Source organism: Lathyrus oleraceus, chromosome 6 (assembly GCF_024323335.1).
Source record: "Lathyrus oleraceus cultivar Zhongwan6 chromosome 6, CAAS_Psat_ZW6_1.0, whole genome shotgun sequence".
In the NCBI taxonomy this organism is placed as follows: Eukaryota; Viridiplantae; Streptophyta; class Magnoliopsida; order Fabales; family Fabaceae; genus Lathyrus; species Lathyrus oleraceus.
This window is the reverse complement of record NC_066584.1, coordinates 438,435,500-438,450,755: the sequence shown is the minus strand read 5'-3', so window position 1 is coordinate 438,450,755 and position 15,256 is coordinate 438,435,500. Positions and strand designations below refer to the sequence as shown.

General features: G+C 40.2%; 1 non-coding gene across 1 annotated transcript; it reads right to left on the bottom strand.

Moving 5' to 3' along the window:
• Positions 1–7,561: 7,561 nt before the first annotated feature.
• On the bottom strand, positions 7,562–7,668 carry LOC127099357 (small nucleolar RNA R71). The gene has a single exon (XR_007793869.1). It is a non-coding gene; the product is annotated as a small nucleolar RNA R71 (small nucleolar RNA).
• Between the last annotated feature and the right edge of the window lie 7,588 nt (positions 7,669–15,256).

The window sequence follows — 15,256 nt, the reverse complement described above, 5'->3', positions numbered from 1 at the left end:
CTACATATCCTCAATGGGTGGCCAATATTGTGCCCGTGCCTAAGAAAGATGGAAAAGTCTGCATGTGTGTGGACTATAGAGACTTGAATAAAGCTAGTCCGAAAGACGATTTTCCTCTGCCACATATTGATATGTTGGTGGACAATACAACTAAATTCAATGTCTTCTCATTTATGGACGGATTTTCCGGATATAATCAGATCAAAATGGCACCCGAGGATATGGAGAAGACAACATTCATCACACCTTGGGGAACATTCTGTTATCGAGTGATGCCCTTCAATTTGAAGAACGCCGGAGCCACGTATCAATGCGCTATGACTACCTTGTTTCATGATATGATGCACAAGGAGATCGAGGTGTATGTTGATGATATGATTGCGAAGTCGAGAACGGAAGTGGAACATGTAAAGCACTTGTTGAAGCTTTTTCAGCGTTTGAGGAAGTACAAACTCCGCTTGAATCCGAACAAGTGTACATTTGGGGTCCGTTCCGGCAAGTTATTGGGTTTTATTGTCAGCGAGAGAGGTATTGAAGTTGATCCTGCCAAGGTCAAAGCAATACAAGAGATGCCAACGCCCAAAACTGAGAAGCAAGTCCGAGGTTTTCTTGGCCGCTTGAATTATATTTCCAGATTTATATCTCATATGACTGCCACATGTGCACCTATATTTAAGCTCCTCCGGAAAGATCAACGTCATGATTGGACCGAGGATTTCCAGAAGGCCTTTGACAGTATTAAAGAGTATCTGTCTGAGCCTCCGATTCTATCCCGCCTGTGGAAGGGAGACCCTTGATTATGTATTTGACTGTTCTTGAAGACTCAATGGGTGGTGTCCTAGGTCAGCAAGACGAATCAGGGAATAAAGAATATGCCATCTACTACCAGAGTAAGAAGTTTATTAATTGCGAGTCTCGATACTCGATGCTTGAGAAGACATGCTGTGCTTTAGCTTGGGCTGCTAAATGCTTACGCCAATATATGTTGAATCATACGACTTGGTTGATATCCAAAATGGATCCAATTAAGTATATCTTTGAGAAACCTGCTTTAACTGGGAGGATTTCCCGTTGGCAGATGCTGTTGTCTGAGTATGATATTGAGTATCAAGCTCAGAAAGCTATTAAAGGTAGTATCTTGGCTGACCACTTGGCACATCAACCAATTGAGGATTATCAGTCTGTTCAGTACGACTTCCCCGATGAGGAGATTCTGTATTTGAAAATGAAAGATTGCGATGAGCCTACGCTCGATGAAGGGCCAGAGCCTGGTTCCCGATGGAGCATGGTGTTTGATGGCGCTATAAATCAATATGGAAATGGTATTGGGGCAATGATTATTACTCCTCAGGGCACACATTTTCCTTTTACAGCAAGGCTAACTTTCAAATGCACGATAATATGGCGGAGTGTGAGGCCTGTATTATGGGTTTGGAAGAGTGTATTGATCTTAGGATCAAGCATCTTGATGTTTATGGTGATTCGGCCCTTGTTGTTAATCAGATTAAGGGAACATGGGAGACGAATCAGCTTGGCCTCATCCCATATAGAGATTATGCGAGGAGGATTTCAATGTTCTTTACTGAAGTTAACTTTCATTATATTCCTCGGGATGATAATCGGATGGCAGATGCACTTGCTACACTTGCTTCTATGATTGTGGTGAGACTCTAGAATGAAGTCCCCAATGTTACTATGATGTGCTTGGATAGACCAGCTCATGTATTTGCAGTAGAAGAAGCGAAAGATGATAAGCCATGGTATTTTGATATCAAGATGATAAGAAGACTTTGAGGAGATTATCTGGCACTTTTTACCTCAACGGCGATATGCTCTATAGGAGGAATTTTGACACGGTTCTGCTCATAAGCGTGGATAGACACGAAGCAAACCTGTTGATGACTGAAGTCCATGAGGGTTCATTTGGTACTCATTCCAATGGACATGCCATGGCTAAGAAGATGTTGAGAGCAGGCTACTACTGGTTGACAATGGAGTCTGACTGCTGCAAATATGTGAAGAAATGCCACAAGTATCAGATTTATGCGGATAAGATTCATATTCCTCCGACACTTCTGAATGTGATTTCATCACCATGGCCTTTCTCTATGTGGGGAATTGACATGATTGACATGATAAAGCCAAAATCGTCCAACGGTCACACATTTATTCTCGTAGCAATTGATTACTTCACCAAATGGGTTGAAGCGACGTCATATGCTAATGTGACCAGGCAGGTGGTTGTGAAGTTTATCAACAATCAACTCATATGCCATCATGGTGTGCCAGATAAGATCATTACTGATAATGGATCTAACTTGAACAACAAGATGATGAAAGAGCTTTGTAGCGAGTTCAAGAATGCACATCATAATTCTTCTCCTTATAGACCCCAGATGAATGGGGCTGTTGAAGCTTCTAACAAGAACATCAAGAAGATTATCCAGAAGATGGTTGTTACGTACAAAGATTGGCATGAGATGCTTCCATTTGCTTTGCATTGTTATCGTACATCCGTCCGTACTTCAATAGGGGCAACCCCTTTCTCTCTTGTTTATGGCATGAAGGATGTGCTCCCAGTAGAGGTCGAGATCCCATCAATGAGAGTCTTGATGGAAGCCAAGTTGACTGAGGTTGAATGGGTTTAGAGTCGTTATGACCAGTTGACCTTAATTAAAGAGAAGAGATTGACTGCCATGTGCCATGGTCAGTTATATCAACAAAGGATGAAGAAAGCTTTTGATAAGAAGGTCAAGCCTCGTGTGTTCCGAGAAGGTGACCTTGTGCTCAAGAAAGTCTTGTCTTTCGCGCCCGATTCCAGGGGCAAGTGGACTCCAAACTATGAAGGTCAATATCTTGTTAAGAGAGCCTTTTCAGGCGGTGCTTTGATACTTACAACTATGGATGGGGAGGATTTCACTCGTCTGTGAATTCAGATGTAGTCAAGAAATACTTCGCCTAAAAATAAAAACAGAATAGCTCTCTAAGTGAGCGTCTCGGTGGATTGAAAACCCGAAAGGGAGATCCAGGCAAAAGTTAGAGACATGGAAAAAGTTAATATATATATCCTGCTAGATTGAGTACCTCACCCTAGGGTAATCTAGGCAAAAATTAGGGATTTGGCAAGTAACTGCATCCTGACAAGACTTTGTTCTACGGCTGTCTTCTGTCAAAGATTCTCGCTCAGTCATCGTCAACTGAAGCTTCGAATACATCGGATTCAGAGTTGGTGGAGAAAATGGTCATTATGTTCAATGTAGCCCTTTTCCAATATATATCACAAATTTCAAATTTGTAAAGATCCATGGAGTCTTGCCATTTGCAGACTACCATTCCATCAAATAAATTTGAGCCTTTATCCAATTCTTTGCACTCTTATTTGTTATTGTTCAACAAATGTTTGCATGTTTTAATTGATAAATATCATTGTTTTAAATAAATAAATTTGCATAAACTATTTTTAAACAAAGTGAACATTCACAATGACAAAAAGGATGATTGGGACATCTTTAGTGATCTCCCAAGGATAGTATGATCTCCGAAAGGGTAAGACATTTGTTCATTATTCCTAGCATACTTGTATCCTCTTCATTATCTTTCAGGTTGTCTCCTCCGTGAGTGCAGAAGAAGGTTAAGCATCGTCCAACTCCCCCCAGAGAGTCTGGAGCTTGGTTCCCATTTTGTTTAGAAGAGTGTATCTCTAACATCCCACCAAATCCCCAGAAGAGTTTGGAGTTTGGCCTTGGTCTTCTAGTTCCCTATTTGAGTTGGGATTTAGCATTTGTGTTATCAATTATATGATTGTCGTACCTTGTGTGGATTGACCTAAAATCCCTTATAGATTGATAAATTGATATGCTATACTTTCAAGGAAGTTGATATTCCCTTTATTTAGATTGGAATTCTCCCGCAGAGTGAGCAGGATATCCCAACATGAGTGGAGTTTTCAACAAGATTGGTTTGTAGCTCATCCTCAGCAGATTTGCATACTATGATCTCCAGCAGGTTTGCCTCCCATTCTTCCTCAGCAGGGTTGTTCACATTTGACTTCCCCAGCTTAGTCTCCAGCAGGTTATCTCCAGCTGATCGCTTTCAGGTTATCCTCGGTTTGATCACCAACAGTGTTCCTCAGGAGAGTTGCTTGGCCAGAGCCTGATTACTGTTATTTCCTCCTTCTCTGATAATTTTTCCTCCTAGCAGAGCAGGTGATGAAAATGTTTATTCTTCTATCCCCAGTGGAGCGTTGCTTTCCCCTTCCTCAGCAGGGTTGTTCACATTTGACTTCCCTAGCTTAGTCTCCAGCAATATGAGGAATTATGTTGATTCTTGAAATTTCTGTTTGGTGGTTGTTCCCCACAGAGTTTCCTACCTTGTCCCGATAGATTCCCCAGTAGATTTTCTTCTATAAAGGAATCTTATCCGTGTGTTCTCACCAGTCGAGGCTCTGTTTGATCCTGACTTGGCATTGGAATTTCTGAGGAAGATATTTTCTTTTCCTTCCCTAGAGGAGTGACTGGTTCTCATTCTCCGCAGCAGGGATATTCCTCCGTGGCTAGAATTAATTTGTTTGATGTGCTTCTGTTTGGTGGTGGTTCCCCACATAAATTCTACATCACCTCCTGATAAGATCCCAATAGATTTCTTCTCTGACTGATCTCGTCCTTGTCTCTGCATACTGTTGGAGGATCCCCAGCTTTGGTGATTGTGTTCCCTTGCCTTTCCCAACAGCAGTCTCTGATTCCCGGTGATCCTGTCTATTCCCCTAGCAGTAATCTTTGTCCCTGGCAGTGACTTTATTTGATTCTCAGCATTGGTTTTATCCTCCTGCAGAGATTGAGATTCCCCCGGTGGGTCTGGCTTTCTCTTTTGATATGTAGTACCGGGTGGCTGTCCATTGATTCTTGGATCTGTTTGTGTTATATATGTCTGTTTGTCAGCATTCATCATACATAAGCCACACATATACATGCATAATTATAACATTCAGATATTCATGTTGCATTCTTTGCCATATATCTTTGTTTGTTATCTCCTGCTATTTAGTGATATATATATATATATATATATATATATATATATATATATATATATATATATATATATATATATATATATATATATATATATATATATATTTCCCCAAGAAGATGTTTGTGTCTGATCTCTCCATATAGAGTCAGCCCCATAGGAAAAAAGCGTTTATTCTTTCTTCCATATTCCCCACGGAGTTATGTCCTCGTGGATGATTGTTGTTTTAGTTTCCCCCCAAAATATGTATTGGGATGGAATTACTCCCCTGAGTTATTGATGACACTGAAATTCACCGTATTTTTGACTCCGATTTCGCATGCATTTTAGTTGTTTTATTATGATTTTGTTATGTTATTACAATGTTTCTCTTTGTTTTCAGGTTTTCAGTCTAATCGGAGTCCCGATCGAGAAAAGGAGTGAAAACGAGCTAAAAACCCTAAAATTCAGCATTTTACACTTGTGGCTCCCACTGTGGCTGGCGCCGTGGGTCCAGCCATGACGTGTCACAACTCAACTTTTCTCAACTGCCACGTTCCCCACTACCTTCACTTGGGCGCCACACTTTGCTCTTGTGGCGGGCGCCATGGGGTTGTAGCGGGCGCCACAAGAAGAAAAGTTTTCCCTCCCAATTTCAAACTGAAGGGCATCCTTGTCTTTTCCATTATTTTACTTGCCTATAAATAGAGACTCGAATTCATTTGTTTAATCATCCAAACTTAGAGCAAATTTAGTTTCACTTAGGCATATATTCAGTATTTTAAAGTGGTAATCGCTTCACTTCGAGGTGTTGCCACAATTGTGTAATCAGGTTTGTGATCGAGTCTGTAATTGAGTTTGGAGCACTTTGGAAGGAAGTTAATCCTGCCGCCATTTTCATTTCCGTTTCGCATTTTATTCAACCCTCCGATTGGAGCAGGTTTTTATTACTTTGCCTTTATCTACTTTACTTTCCCGCACTGTCTTTACTTTATTTATTTCCCGCACTGTCTTTACTTTATTTATTTCCCGCACTCGCACTACTTTCATTTATTTCCCGCACTCGCACTACTTTTATTTATTTTCCGCACTCGCACTACTTTTATTTGTTTCCCGCACTCGCACTACTTTTATTTACTTTCCGCACTCGTACTACTTTTATTTACTTTCCACACTCGCACTACTTTTATTTAAATTAAAATGCATCTTTACTTTACCATGTCTAACTAAATCTATAAAGGTTAGAATGTAAGGACCGTAATTGAACCGATAATCTGTACAATTGTTCGTAGAAACACTTAAGGGCTATTTTGACTTTCGACTTAGGTTTTTCCGCACTTAATTTTCGTTGGGTAAGATCGAAAGTCGTCGAACATATTTTTAAACTTAGTTGTTTTTAACTATTTCAAATAGAGCGAAAGCGCTTTGTTTAGTTCATTAGGAGTTTTTAACTTAAGAGGAAAAGTGATTTTAAAACTATTTTCGGACGCGTTTGTAAGTTTAGAGTCTGGTTCGTGAGAACCTCTTTTGGTTAAGAAATCCAGGTTAAAATACTTTTCAACTTAGTCAAGATACTATATTTCTTAAAAATAGGTTTAATACTCTAACGCAATGCGCGCCTTTTTATAAGTGACAATAAGAGGGTTTGATTAGGGAGTACAACTCGGTTCTGAATACGTGAAAGCGACAACTCCCATTAAATTGGTTCTTTTCAAAGTAGGAAACACTGCCCATAAGTAGTTCTATTAGCAAGTACTTGGATTATTAATTGATTATGTGAATTACATTCAAGCCTGTCTTTATCAATTGAACTTTATTTAATACTTTACTTTTCATTGCACACTCTTAAAACCCCTATTTCGATTACCTTAGATAAACACTATAACAATAGATAAAGATAGATTGACACTTGGTCTGTGTGGATTCAACAATCTTTTATATTACTCTGACGCGTTCGTATACTTGCGAAAAGCACGCATCAAGTTTTCGGCGCCATTGTCGGGGACCAATTTCGTCAAATTTCGTACCCTGTTGTTATATCATTTAGACTTATGTTATTACCCATCGGTTAATGCGAAGAACTCACAGCATCGGAAGCTTAGTATACCCTCTGGCGGAACCTGAACGTTACGCTCGCGCACGTTTATTCTTCCATAGAATTAGGAGAGCTATGGCCGAAGATCAAAACCAAAGACCTCTTAAGGATTTCGCCCAACCATCCAACGAAGAACCTAGTTCTAGTATAGTAAACCCAACCATCGCAGCTAATAATTTCGAACTTAAACCCTCCCTGTTGCAACTAGTGCAACAGAGACAATTCATAGGTCTCGCTACTGAGAACCCAAACCAACATTTAAAAATCTTTCTCCAATTAGCAGACACTTTTAAAACCAATGGAGCTTCTCCTGAGGCAATCCGTTTAAGATTATTCCCTTTTGCCCTCAGAGATAAAGCCCTATCATGGTTAGATTCCCTTCCACCCAATTCCATTACGACTTGGGATAACCTTAGAAGAGTATTCCTTGCTAGATACTTTCCCCCAAGTAAGACTGCCGTTCTTCGAAACCATATAACTAGATTTACCCAGACCCAAGGAGAATCGCTGTTCGAAGCTTGAGAGAGATATAAAGAGATGTTAAGAGCATGCCCACGTCATGGTTTAGAAAATTGGTTAATCATTCAGACCTTCTATAATGGACTTCACTATAACACTAAGATGACCATCGACGCTGCCGTAGGCGGTGCGCTGATGAACAAACCTTATCCTGAAGCCACTGCCCTCATCAAAGATTTGGCTTAAAACCATCAATCATGGGGAGTCGAACGAGCGACAGTTGAGAAGAAGGAAGCCCAAGGAGGAGTACATGAATGAAGCTCTATAGACATGATGCAAGCTAAAATGGACGCATTAGCCCTCAAGGTCGAGCATATGTGCATAAACCCGAATATTGCAGCCGCAGTTTCGTCGGATTGTGAAATATGTGGAACCAAAGGACACCAATCTGCAGAATGCAGTCTATTAAGCGAAACCCACTATGAGCAAGTGAACTACACCCAAGGGAACCCATATTCTAATACCTATAACCCTGGAAGGAGGAATCACCCAAACTTCTCCTATAAGAACAATAACCCTATCCAAAATAATGCACCTCCGAGACCAGGTTACCAAGCCCCAAGACCAAATCAACCTATGCAACCTGTGCCACCAAAGCCGAGCCTTGAGAAAATTATGGAAAATTTTATCACTGCTCAAACCCAACAAAATAAGGAGTTCATGAACCAAAACATTCATGTTAACGAACTGATTACCCAGTTAGGAACCAAGGTTGACCAAATAGTTACTCATACCAAGATGCTTAAAACCCAGATCTCTTAGGTAGCTTTAAACCAAGCCCCCCATACCACACCTGGAGGATAGTTCCCTGGACAACCTCAACAAAATCCGAGAGGACAAGCCAATGCCATTACCCTAAGAAGTGGGAACGCTTATGATGAGCCACCAAACCCAAGATTGAGTGGACCCAAAACTTCTAAGGAATGTACCGAACCCACGGACAAAGTAAAGGAACCAGAGGAATCTGAAAACCAGGAAGGTCAAGAAAAAGGAGAAGAACCTAAAGACAAAACTTATGTACCACCCCCGCCATATAAACCACCTATACCATATCCGCAAAGACTTAAACAAACCCAGATCAATAACCAGTATAAAAAATTTATTAAGATTATAGAAAAACTTCACGTAGAAATCCCTTTCACAGAAGCCATCACCCAAATACCTTCTTATGCCAAGTTTCTCAAAGACATCCTTACCAACAAACGTAGACTCGACGATCTGAAACCCTTGGAATGCAATTCTATTTCCTAGAATAAGTTAGCCAAAAAGGATAAAGTTCCTGGAAATTTCTCCATTCCTTGTCTTTTGGGAAGTCATGTCATCGAAAAAGCTTTTCTAGACTTAGGAGCTAGTGTGAGCTTAATGCCTTTAGAAGTTTGTGAGAGGTTAAACTTAGGAGAATTACAACCTACTAATATGTCACTTCAGTTAGCCGATACATCTGTTAAGTATCCGATAGGCATTTTAGAAGATGTCCCTGTTAGGATAGGTCAGTTATTTATCCCTATTGATTTTGTTGTCATGGACATCAAAGAGGATAATGATATACCAATCCTTCTAGGTAAACCATTCTTATCAATTGCAGGAGCCATAATAGATGTCAAGAGAGGAAAGTTGACCTTTGAGGTAGGTGACGAGAAAATAGAATTTATACTTTCGAAATTTCTTATGGCACCTGTGATGGGAGACGCATGTTATGCCATAGATATCATTGATGAATGCGTTAGGGAATTAGAACAAGAAGAAATCATAAAAACAATTAAGTTACCATCAACTCTCATATTGGAAGATGATGACTTTAGGAAACCCTACATCGATGATAACCTTTACGAATATTTATCCCTTACCCCAGATCCTATGCCATGCCCTAAGAAACCAACCTTAGAACTTAAGTAACTGCCTAAGAACCTGAGATATGAGTTCCTCGATGAAGAGATGAACTGTCCAGCTATAGTCAGTGATACCTTGAGCCAAGAGGAAACATACCAACTTTTAGATGTTTTACGAAAATATCCCTCAGCTCTAGGATATAATATCTCTTACCTGAAAGGTATAAGCCCATCCGTATGCATGCATCAGATTTCGCTCGAAGAAGATTCAAAACCCTCCAGAGAACATCAAAGAAGAATAAACCCTATAATGAGTGATGTTGTTAAAAAGGAAGTTCTTAAGTTACTTGAGGCAAGTATAATCTATCAGATCTCGGATAGTAAGTGGGTGAGCCCTGTGCGTGTAGTACCTAAAAAGGGAGGCATCACAGTCGTACAAAATGATAAAGGCGAACATGTAGCAAAACGGATAGAAGGAGGATGAAGGATGTGTATAGACTATAGAAAATTAAATAAAGCAACCAGGAAGAATCATTTCCCTTTATCATTTATAGACCAGATGTTGGAGCGTCTAGCCAGACACTCTTACTTCTGCTATCTGGATGGATACTCTGGATTCTTCCAAATATCTATCCACCATGAAGACCAAGAAAAAACTACATTTACATGCCCTTATGGAACTTTTGCCTACAGATGAATTCCATTCGGCCTCTGTAACGCCCCAACTACTTTCTAATGCTGCATGATGTCAATCTTTGCAGATTACCTAGATGGTATCATGGAAGTATTTATGGATGATTTCTCGGTTTGCGGATTTGATTTCCACAATTGTCTTGCTAACCTTGAGAAAATCCCGGAGAGATGCGTGGAAGTGAACCTTGTACTAAATTGGGAAAAGTGTCATTTCATGGTGACCGAAGGAATTGTTTTTGGACATATAGTTTCCGAAAAAGGTATAGAGGTAGATAGAGCTAAGATAAAAGTTATAGAGAACCTAAAACCATCCAAAACTATCAGAGAAGTCTGAAGCTTCCTTGGACATGCTGGATTCTACCGGCGTTTTATCAAGGACTTCTCCAAAATAACTAAACCTTTAACTGGCCTTTTAATGAAAGATGCTGAATTCATTTTCGATGGAAAATGTAATGAAGCATTTAATCTTTTAAAGCAAGCATTAATATCAGCACCTATTATGAAACCCCCTGATTGGTCAGAACCTTTTGAGATAATGTGCGATGCTAGTGATTATGCGGTTGGAGCCGTTCTAGGACAAAGGAAAGAGAAAAAATTACATGCCATTTATTATGCCAGTAGAACCCTAGACGCTGCCCAACTTAACTACGCAACAACTGAAAAAGAATTACTCACTGTAGTTTTCGCTATAGACAAATTTAGATCTTATCTAGTAGGAGCCAAAATTATAGTTTACATCGATCATGCTGCCATCCGTTACCTATTAAGTAAAAAAGATGCCAAGCCCAGGTTACTCCGATGGATTCTGTTACTACAAGAGTTTGATTTAGATATAAGAGATAAAAAGAGGCACTGAAAATGTAGTAGCTGATCACCTTTCTAGGCTAGAACACTTAAAACCAGACATAGTACCCATAAATGATGATTTTGCCTATGATAAACTGATAGCTAGACTAGAAACCATCGATGACGATAGCCTAGGCCCTCATGAGCACTTCCAAAATTCCTTAGCACTAATTAACATACCATGGTATGCAGACTTTATTAATTACCTAGCTGCTGATATCGTACCCCCTGATCTTGACTACCACCACAAGAAGAAGTTCTTCAACGATGTGAGAAACTTTTATTGGGACGAACCGCTCCTTTTCAAAAGGGGTAAAGATGGCATTTTTCGCCGTTGCGTTCCAGAAGAGGAGGTAAAAAGTATAATTGAGCATTGTCACTCTGCACCCTATGGTGGACATGCGAGCACCTCTAAGACATATGCTAAGATTCTTCAAGCTGGCCTATTCTGGCCTACCATGTGACGCGATGTCCATGCTTGCATTGTCAAATTTGATAGATGCCAACGCACTGGAAATATTTCAAGGCGTGACGAAATGCCTCTAAGAAACATTCAGGAAGTAGAACTCTTCGACGTATGAGGTATAGCTTTCATGGGACCTTTCCCACCATCCTTAGGAAACAAGTATATCTTAGTGGCTGTGGACTACGTGTCTAAGTGGATTGAAGCCATAACTGAACCCACAAACGATACTAGGGTAGTGATCAAGTTATTTAAAAACTATATATTCCCTAGATTTGGAACACCCCGTTTAGTCATAAGCGATGGAGGATCACACTTCATATCGAGAATATTTGATAAAATTTTAAGAAAATAAGGAGTTAGGCATGAAGTAGCAACACCATACCACCCACAGACTAGTGGCCAAGTAGAAGTATCCAATAGGGAGATAAAACAAATCCTAGAAAAAACTGTTTCAATATCTAGAAGAGACTGGTCTCAAAAGCTTCAAGAAGCATTATGGGCCTATAGAACCGCTTTCAAAACCCCTATAGGAACTACTCCCTACCAATTAGTCTATGGAAAATCCTGTCACTTGCCTTTCGAATTAGAGCATAAGGCCTATTGGGCCATTAAAACTTTGAATTTAGATTACTTGACCACTGGTGAAAAGCGTATCCTTGACATTCACAAACTAGAAGAACTCATGCAATCTGCCTACGAGAATGCCAAAATATACAAAGAAAGAGCAAAATCCTGGCATGACAAAAGAATAGTTAGGAAAGATTTCAATATAGGCGACCCTGTTCTCTTGTTCAACTCTAGGTTACGACTTTTCCCTAGGAAGCTGCGCTCGAGATGGACTGGCCCTTTCAAAGTATCCAAGATTCTGAGATCCGGAGCCGTAGAAATCAAGAACGAAAGCTGTAGTCCATTCATTGTAAATGGACAAAGACTGAAGCTCTACGAAGGAGGAGACATTCCAACAGACTACTCAAGCCACACTCTGAAAGATCCATCGATCCCTACTAGAGGTGTATAAATTCCGATCGTCAAGCTAATGACGTTAAACAAGCGCTGCTTGGGAGGCAACCCATGGTTTTCTTATCTTGTTTTACTTTTTTGCATTTATTTATTTTATTTTATTTTTAATCATATTTTCACCGAGACTAAATATTTGAAATGTTTGTATTTTCAGGATCCCTTTTCCTAACTTTTACAGGATGCAGGACTTCGACGATATGCACGTAGCTTTCAGGGACGACACCCAGAGAGAGCGTTACATATCTCTCTGCCAGCGCCCCGTGGCTCCTACACGATATCCAGATCAGCACTGCATAGAAGCCCTGGGCATTGAGCCAGGCATCCGATTTCTGAGCCACCAGCTCCATTGGGACGAGTTCGTTGACGACCTGGGCAACACTTACAGGAACATGAAATTGGAGTTCCTCAGTTCATTTGATTATGACCCTTACTCTGGACCGGATGGGTATGCTGCTTTCAGGATCTTTGGGATTGAATACTCTTTCAGCCAGAAGGAGTTCGGTGACCTATTGGGTTTCCAGACCACCCCTGACGCTATCCCTGAGACACCGATGGGATACTTTCTGGGTAAGGAAGTGGAAAAGTTATGGAGCGATATCTCCGGAGGAGGGAGTCAGGACCCCTCTACTCAGTTGTCCCAGGCTATATATAACCCTGCTTTTAGATACTTCCAAATGATACTGGCACACTCCTTCTTGGGAAGACCAAATGCTGAGACGTTACTGAGTGAGGAGGAGATATTCATATTGTTTTGTGCATCCCAGTCTTGCCCCGTGGCATGTGGGAACTTTCTGTTATGTAGCCTCAGAAGCGTAGCCAGATCGTCCAAAGGATTCATTCATGTAGGAGGGATCATCACACAGATTGCCATCGCCTTAGGTTTATCCCGCAAGCTGCTACATCTCAGGACCTACTGTGGGTACACTACTATGGATATCGACTTTTGCTTGACCAGAGGATTGATGAGGAGATCCTCATTCAATCCAAGACAGTTCAGACTACTGATTGACAGCGAGGCAGTACACTATTTCACACTGCCGGATCCGACGATGACCAGCGTTCATGACCCAGTGAACTGGAGTTATACTCTGGAGGGTCAGGGAGAGACTATCGAGGAGCCTAGATCCCCACCTTTTGCTGAGTATACCCCTACACCGCCTTCTCCCAGGATCACTGTATTCTCTAACAATTTATCATTGCAGACCCCAGACATCCGCACCCAGATTGCAGAGTGTCGTAGAGAGATTGTCGGGCTTAGGCAGGAGGTGGCCGACCTTACCTTACAGATGGGTGTATCAGACCTTACACATGCTACCGAGGCTGACTGTTTATACCAGGAGATCGCAGAGCTTCCCCAGGAGATAGCCATGCTTCACGGATCTAGTCAGGCAGACGAACCCCCTACTATCTGATTTTACAATCTCATTTTATTTTGTCTCATTTATGCTTATATTTTTCGCATATACCTAACTTATTTTATATCATTGCATTTGGGATACATTCTTAACTATGTTAGCACATTAATATTTCCACGTCTATATATATATATATATATATATATATATATATATATATATATATATATATATATATATATATATATATATATATATATATATATATATATATATATATATATATATATATGTTTTATGTTTGTTTATTATATTTATATTTTTTATTATAGTCTAATTATATTAATTGTTTATTTATTTATTAGTCTAATGTTTAAATTTTATTTTTATAAAATTATGCAAGCCTTATGTCACTAGGAAAATACAATGCAAACGCTATCCGGACCCCAAACCGAAAAGAGAACGAGAAGCCCATGCCAAATGACCAAAATCCGGCCCAGCCGAATTTAGCCTTGTGGAGCTCGCCATAGATGTTGTGGCGCCCGCCACAACGTCTGTATAAGCTCGGGGAAGACTCACATTCTTCACCATTTTCATACCTTCAAACCTCTAAAACCCATTTTTTCACCTTCCGAAAAAGCCCTTGAACCCCACAAAAGCTCCCACCTTTCTCATCTTCACACCATACAAGTCATTTTCCCAACTTCCATTTTCATTTTCATCCGTCAAATCTCATAAAAATCACACCTTTTTACATACCTATCTTCATCTTCTTCATCACATTGCAAGAGCTAAATAATGGAGTTCAATGGATTTATTCTTCGAGGAGGGAAACCGGGGGATTGACAGAGAAAAATTATCGAAAGGTTGCAAAATCGGGAGATCCTCCCGAGAAGGTATGTGGATGAAAATTGTCTTTACACTTTGAGTATCTACCATAGCATTTTTTATTTATTAGATAATTTAGGCTTGCATACTATCTTTTCAAACAAAGAACATACCTTTGAGCGATTGACAATCGAATTTTTAAGTTCTTTAATTTATATTGTCAATCCTAACACTGCTAGCACAGTTGGTACTGTCCGATTTGGAATGTTTGTTGTTGAGTATGAATTCAGTACCGACGAACTAGCAGGCCTGTTAGGTATTCCTCATGGGGACGATGCTATTTGTGAGGCCCCTTTGGATTCAGATTGGTCGGTCGAGGTGTTTTCCTTCTGGCAGAGATTATCAAACACTTCAATAAATTCTTTTGAAGGAATTCTTGCCTCGACCATCCATAACCCGACCATCAGAGTTTTTGGATATCTCTTGGCATGTACTATTTTTGGCCGGGAGAATCCAAACAAGGTCAATGCTCGAGAACTTCTATTTTTGCAAGGAAGCCTCACAAATAGAAGAATTCATTCGGTCCCGTTTATGCTCG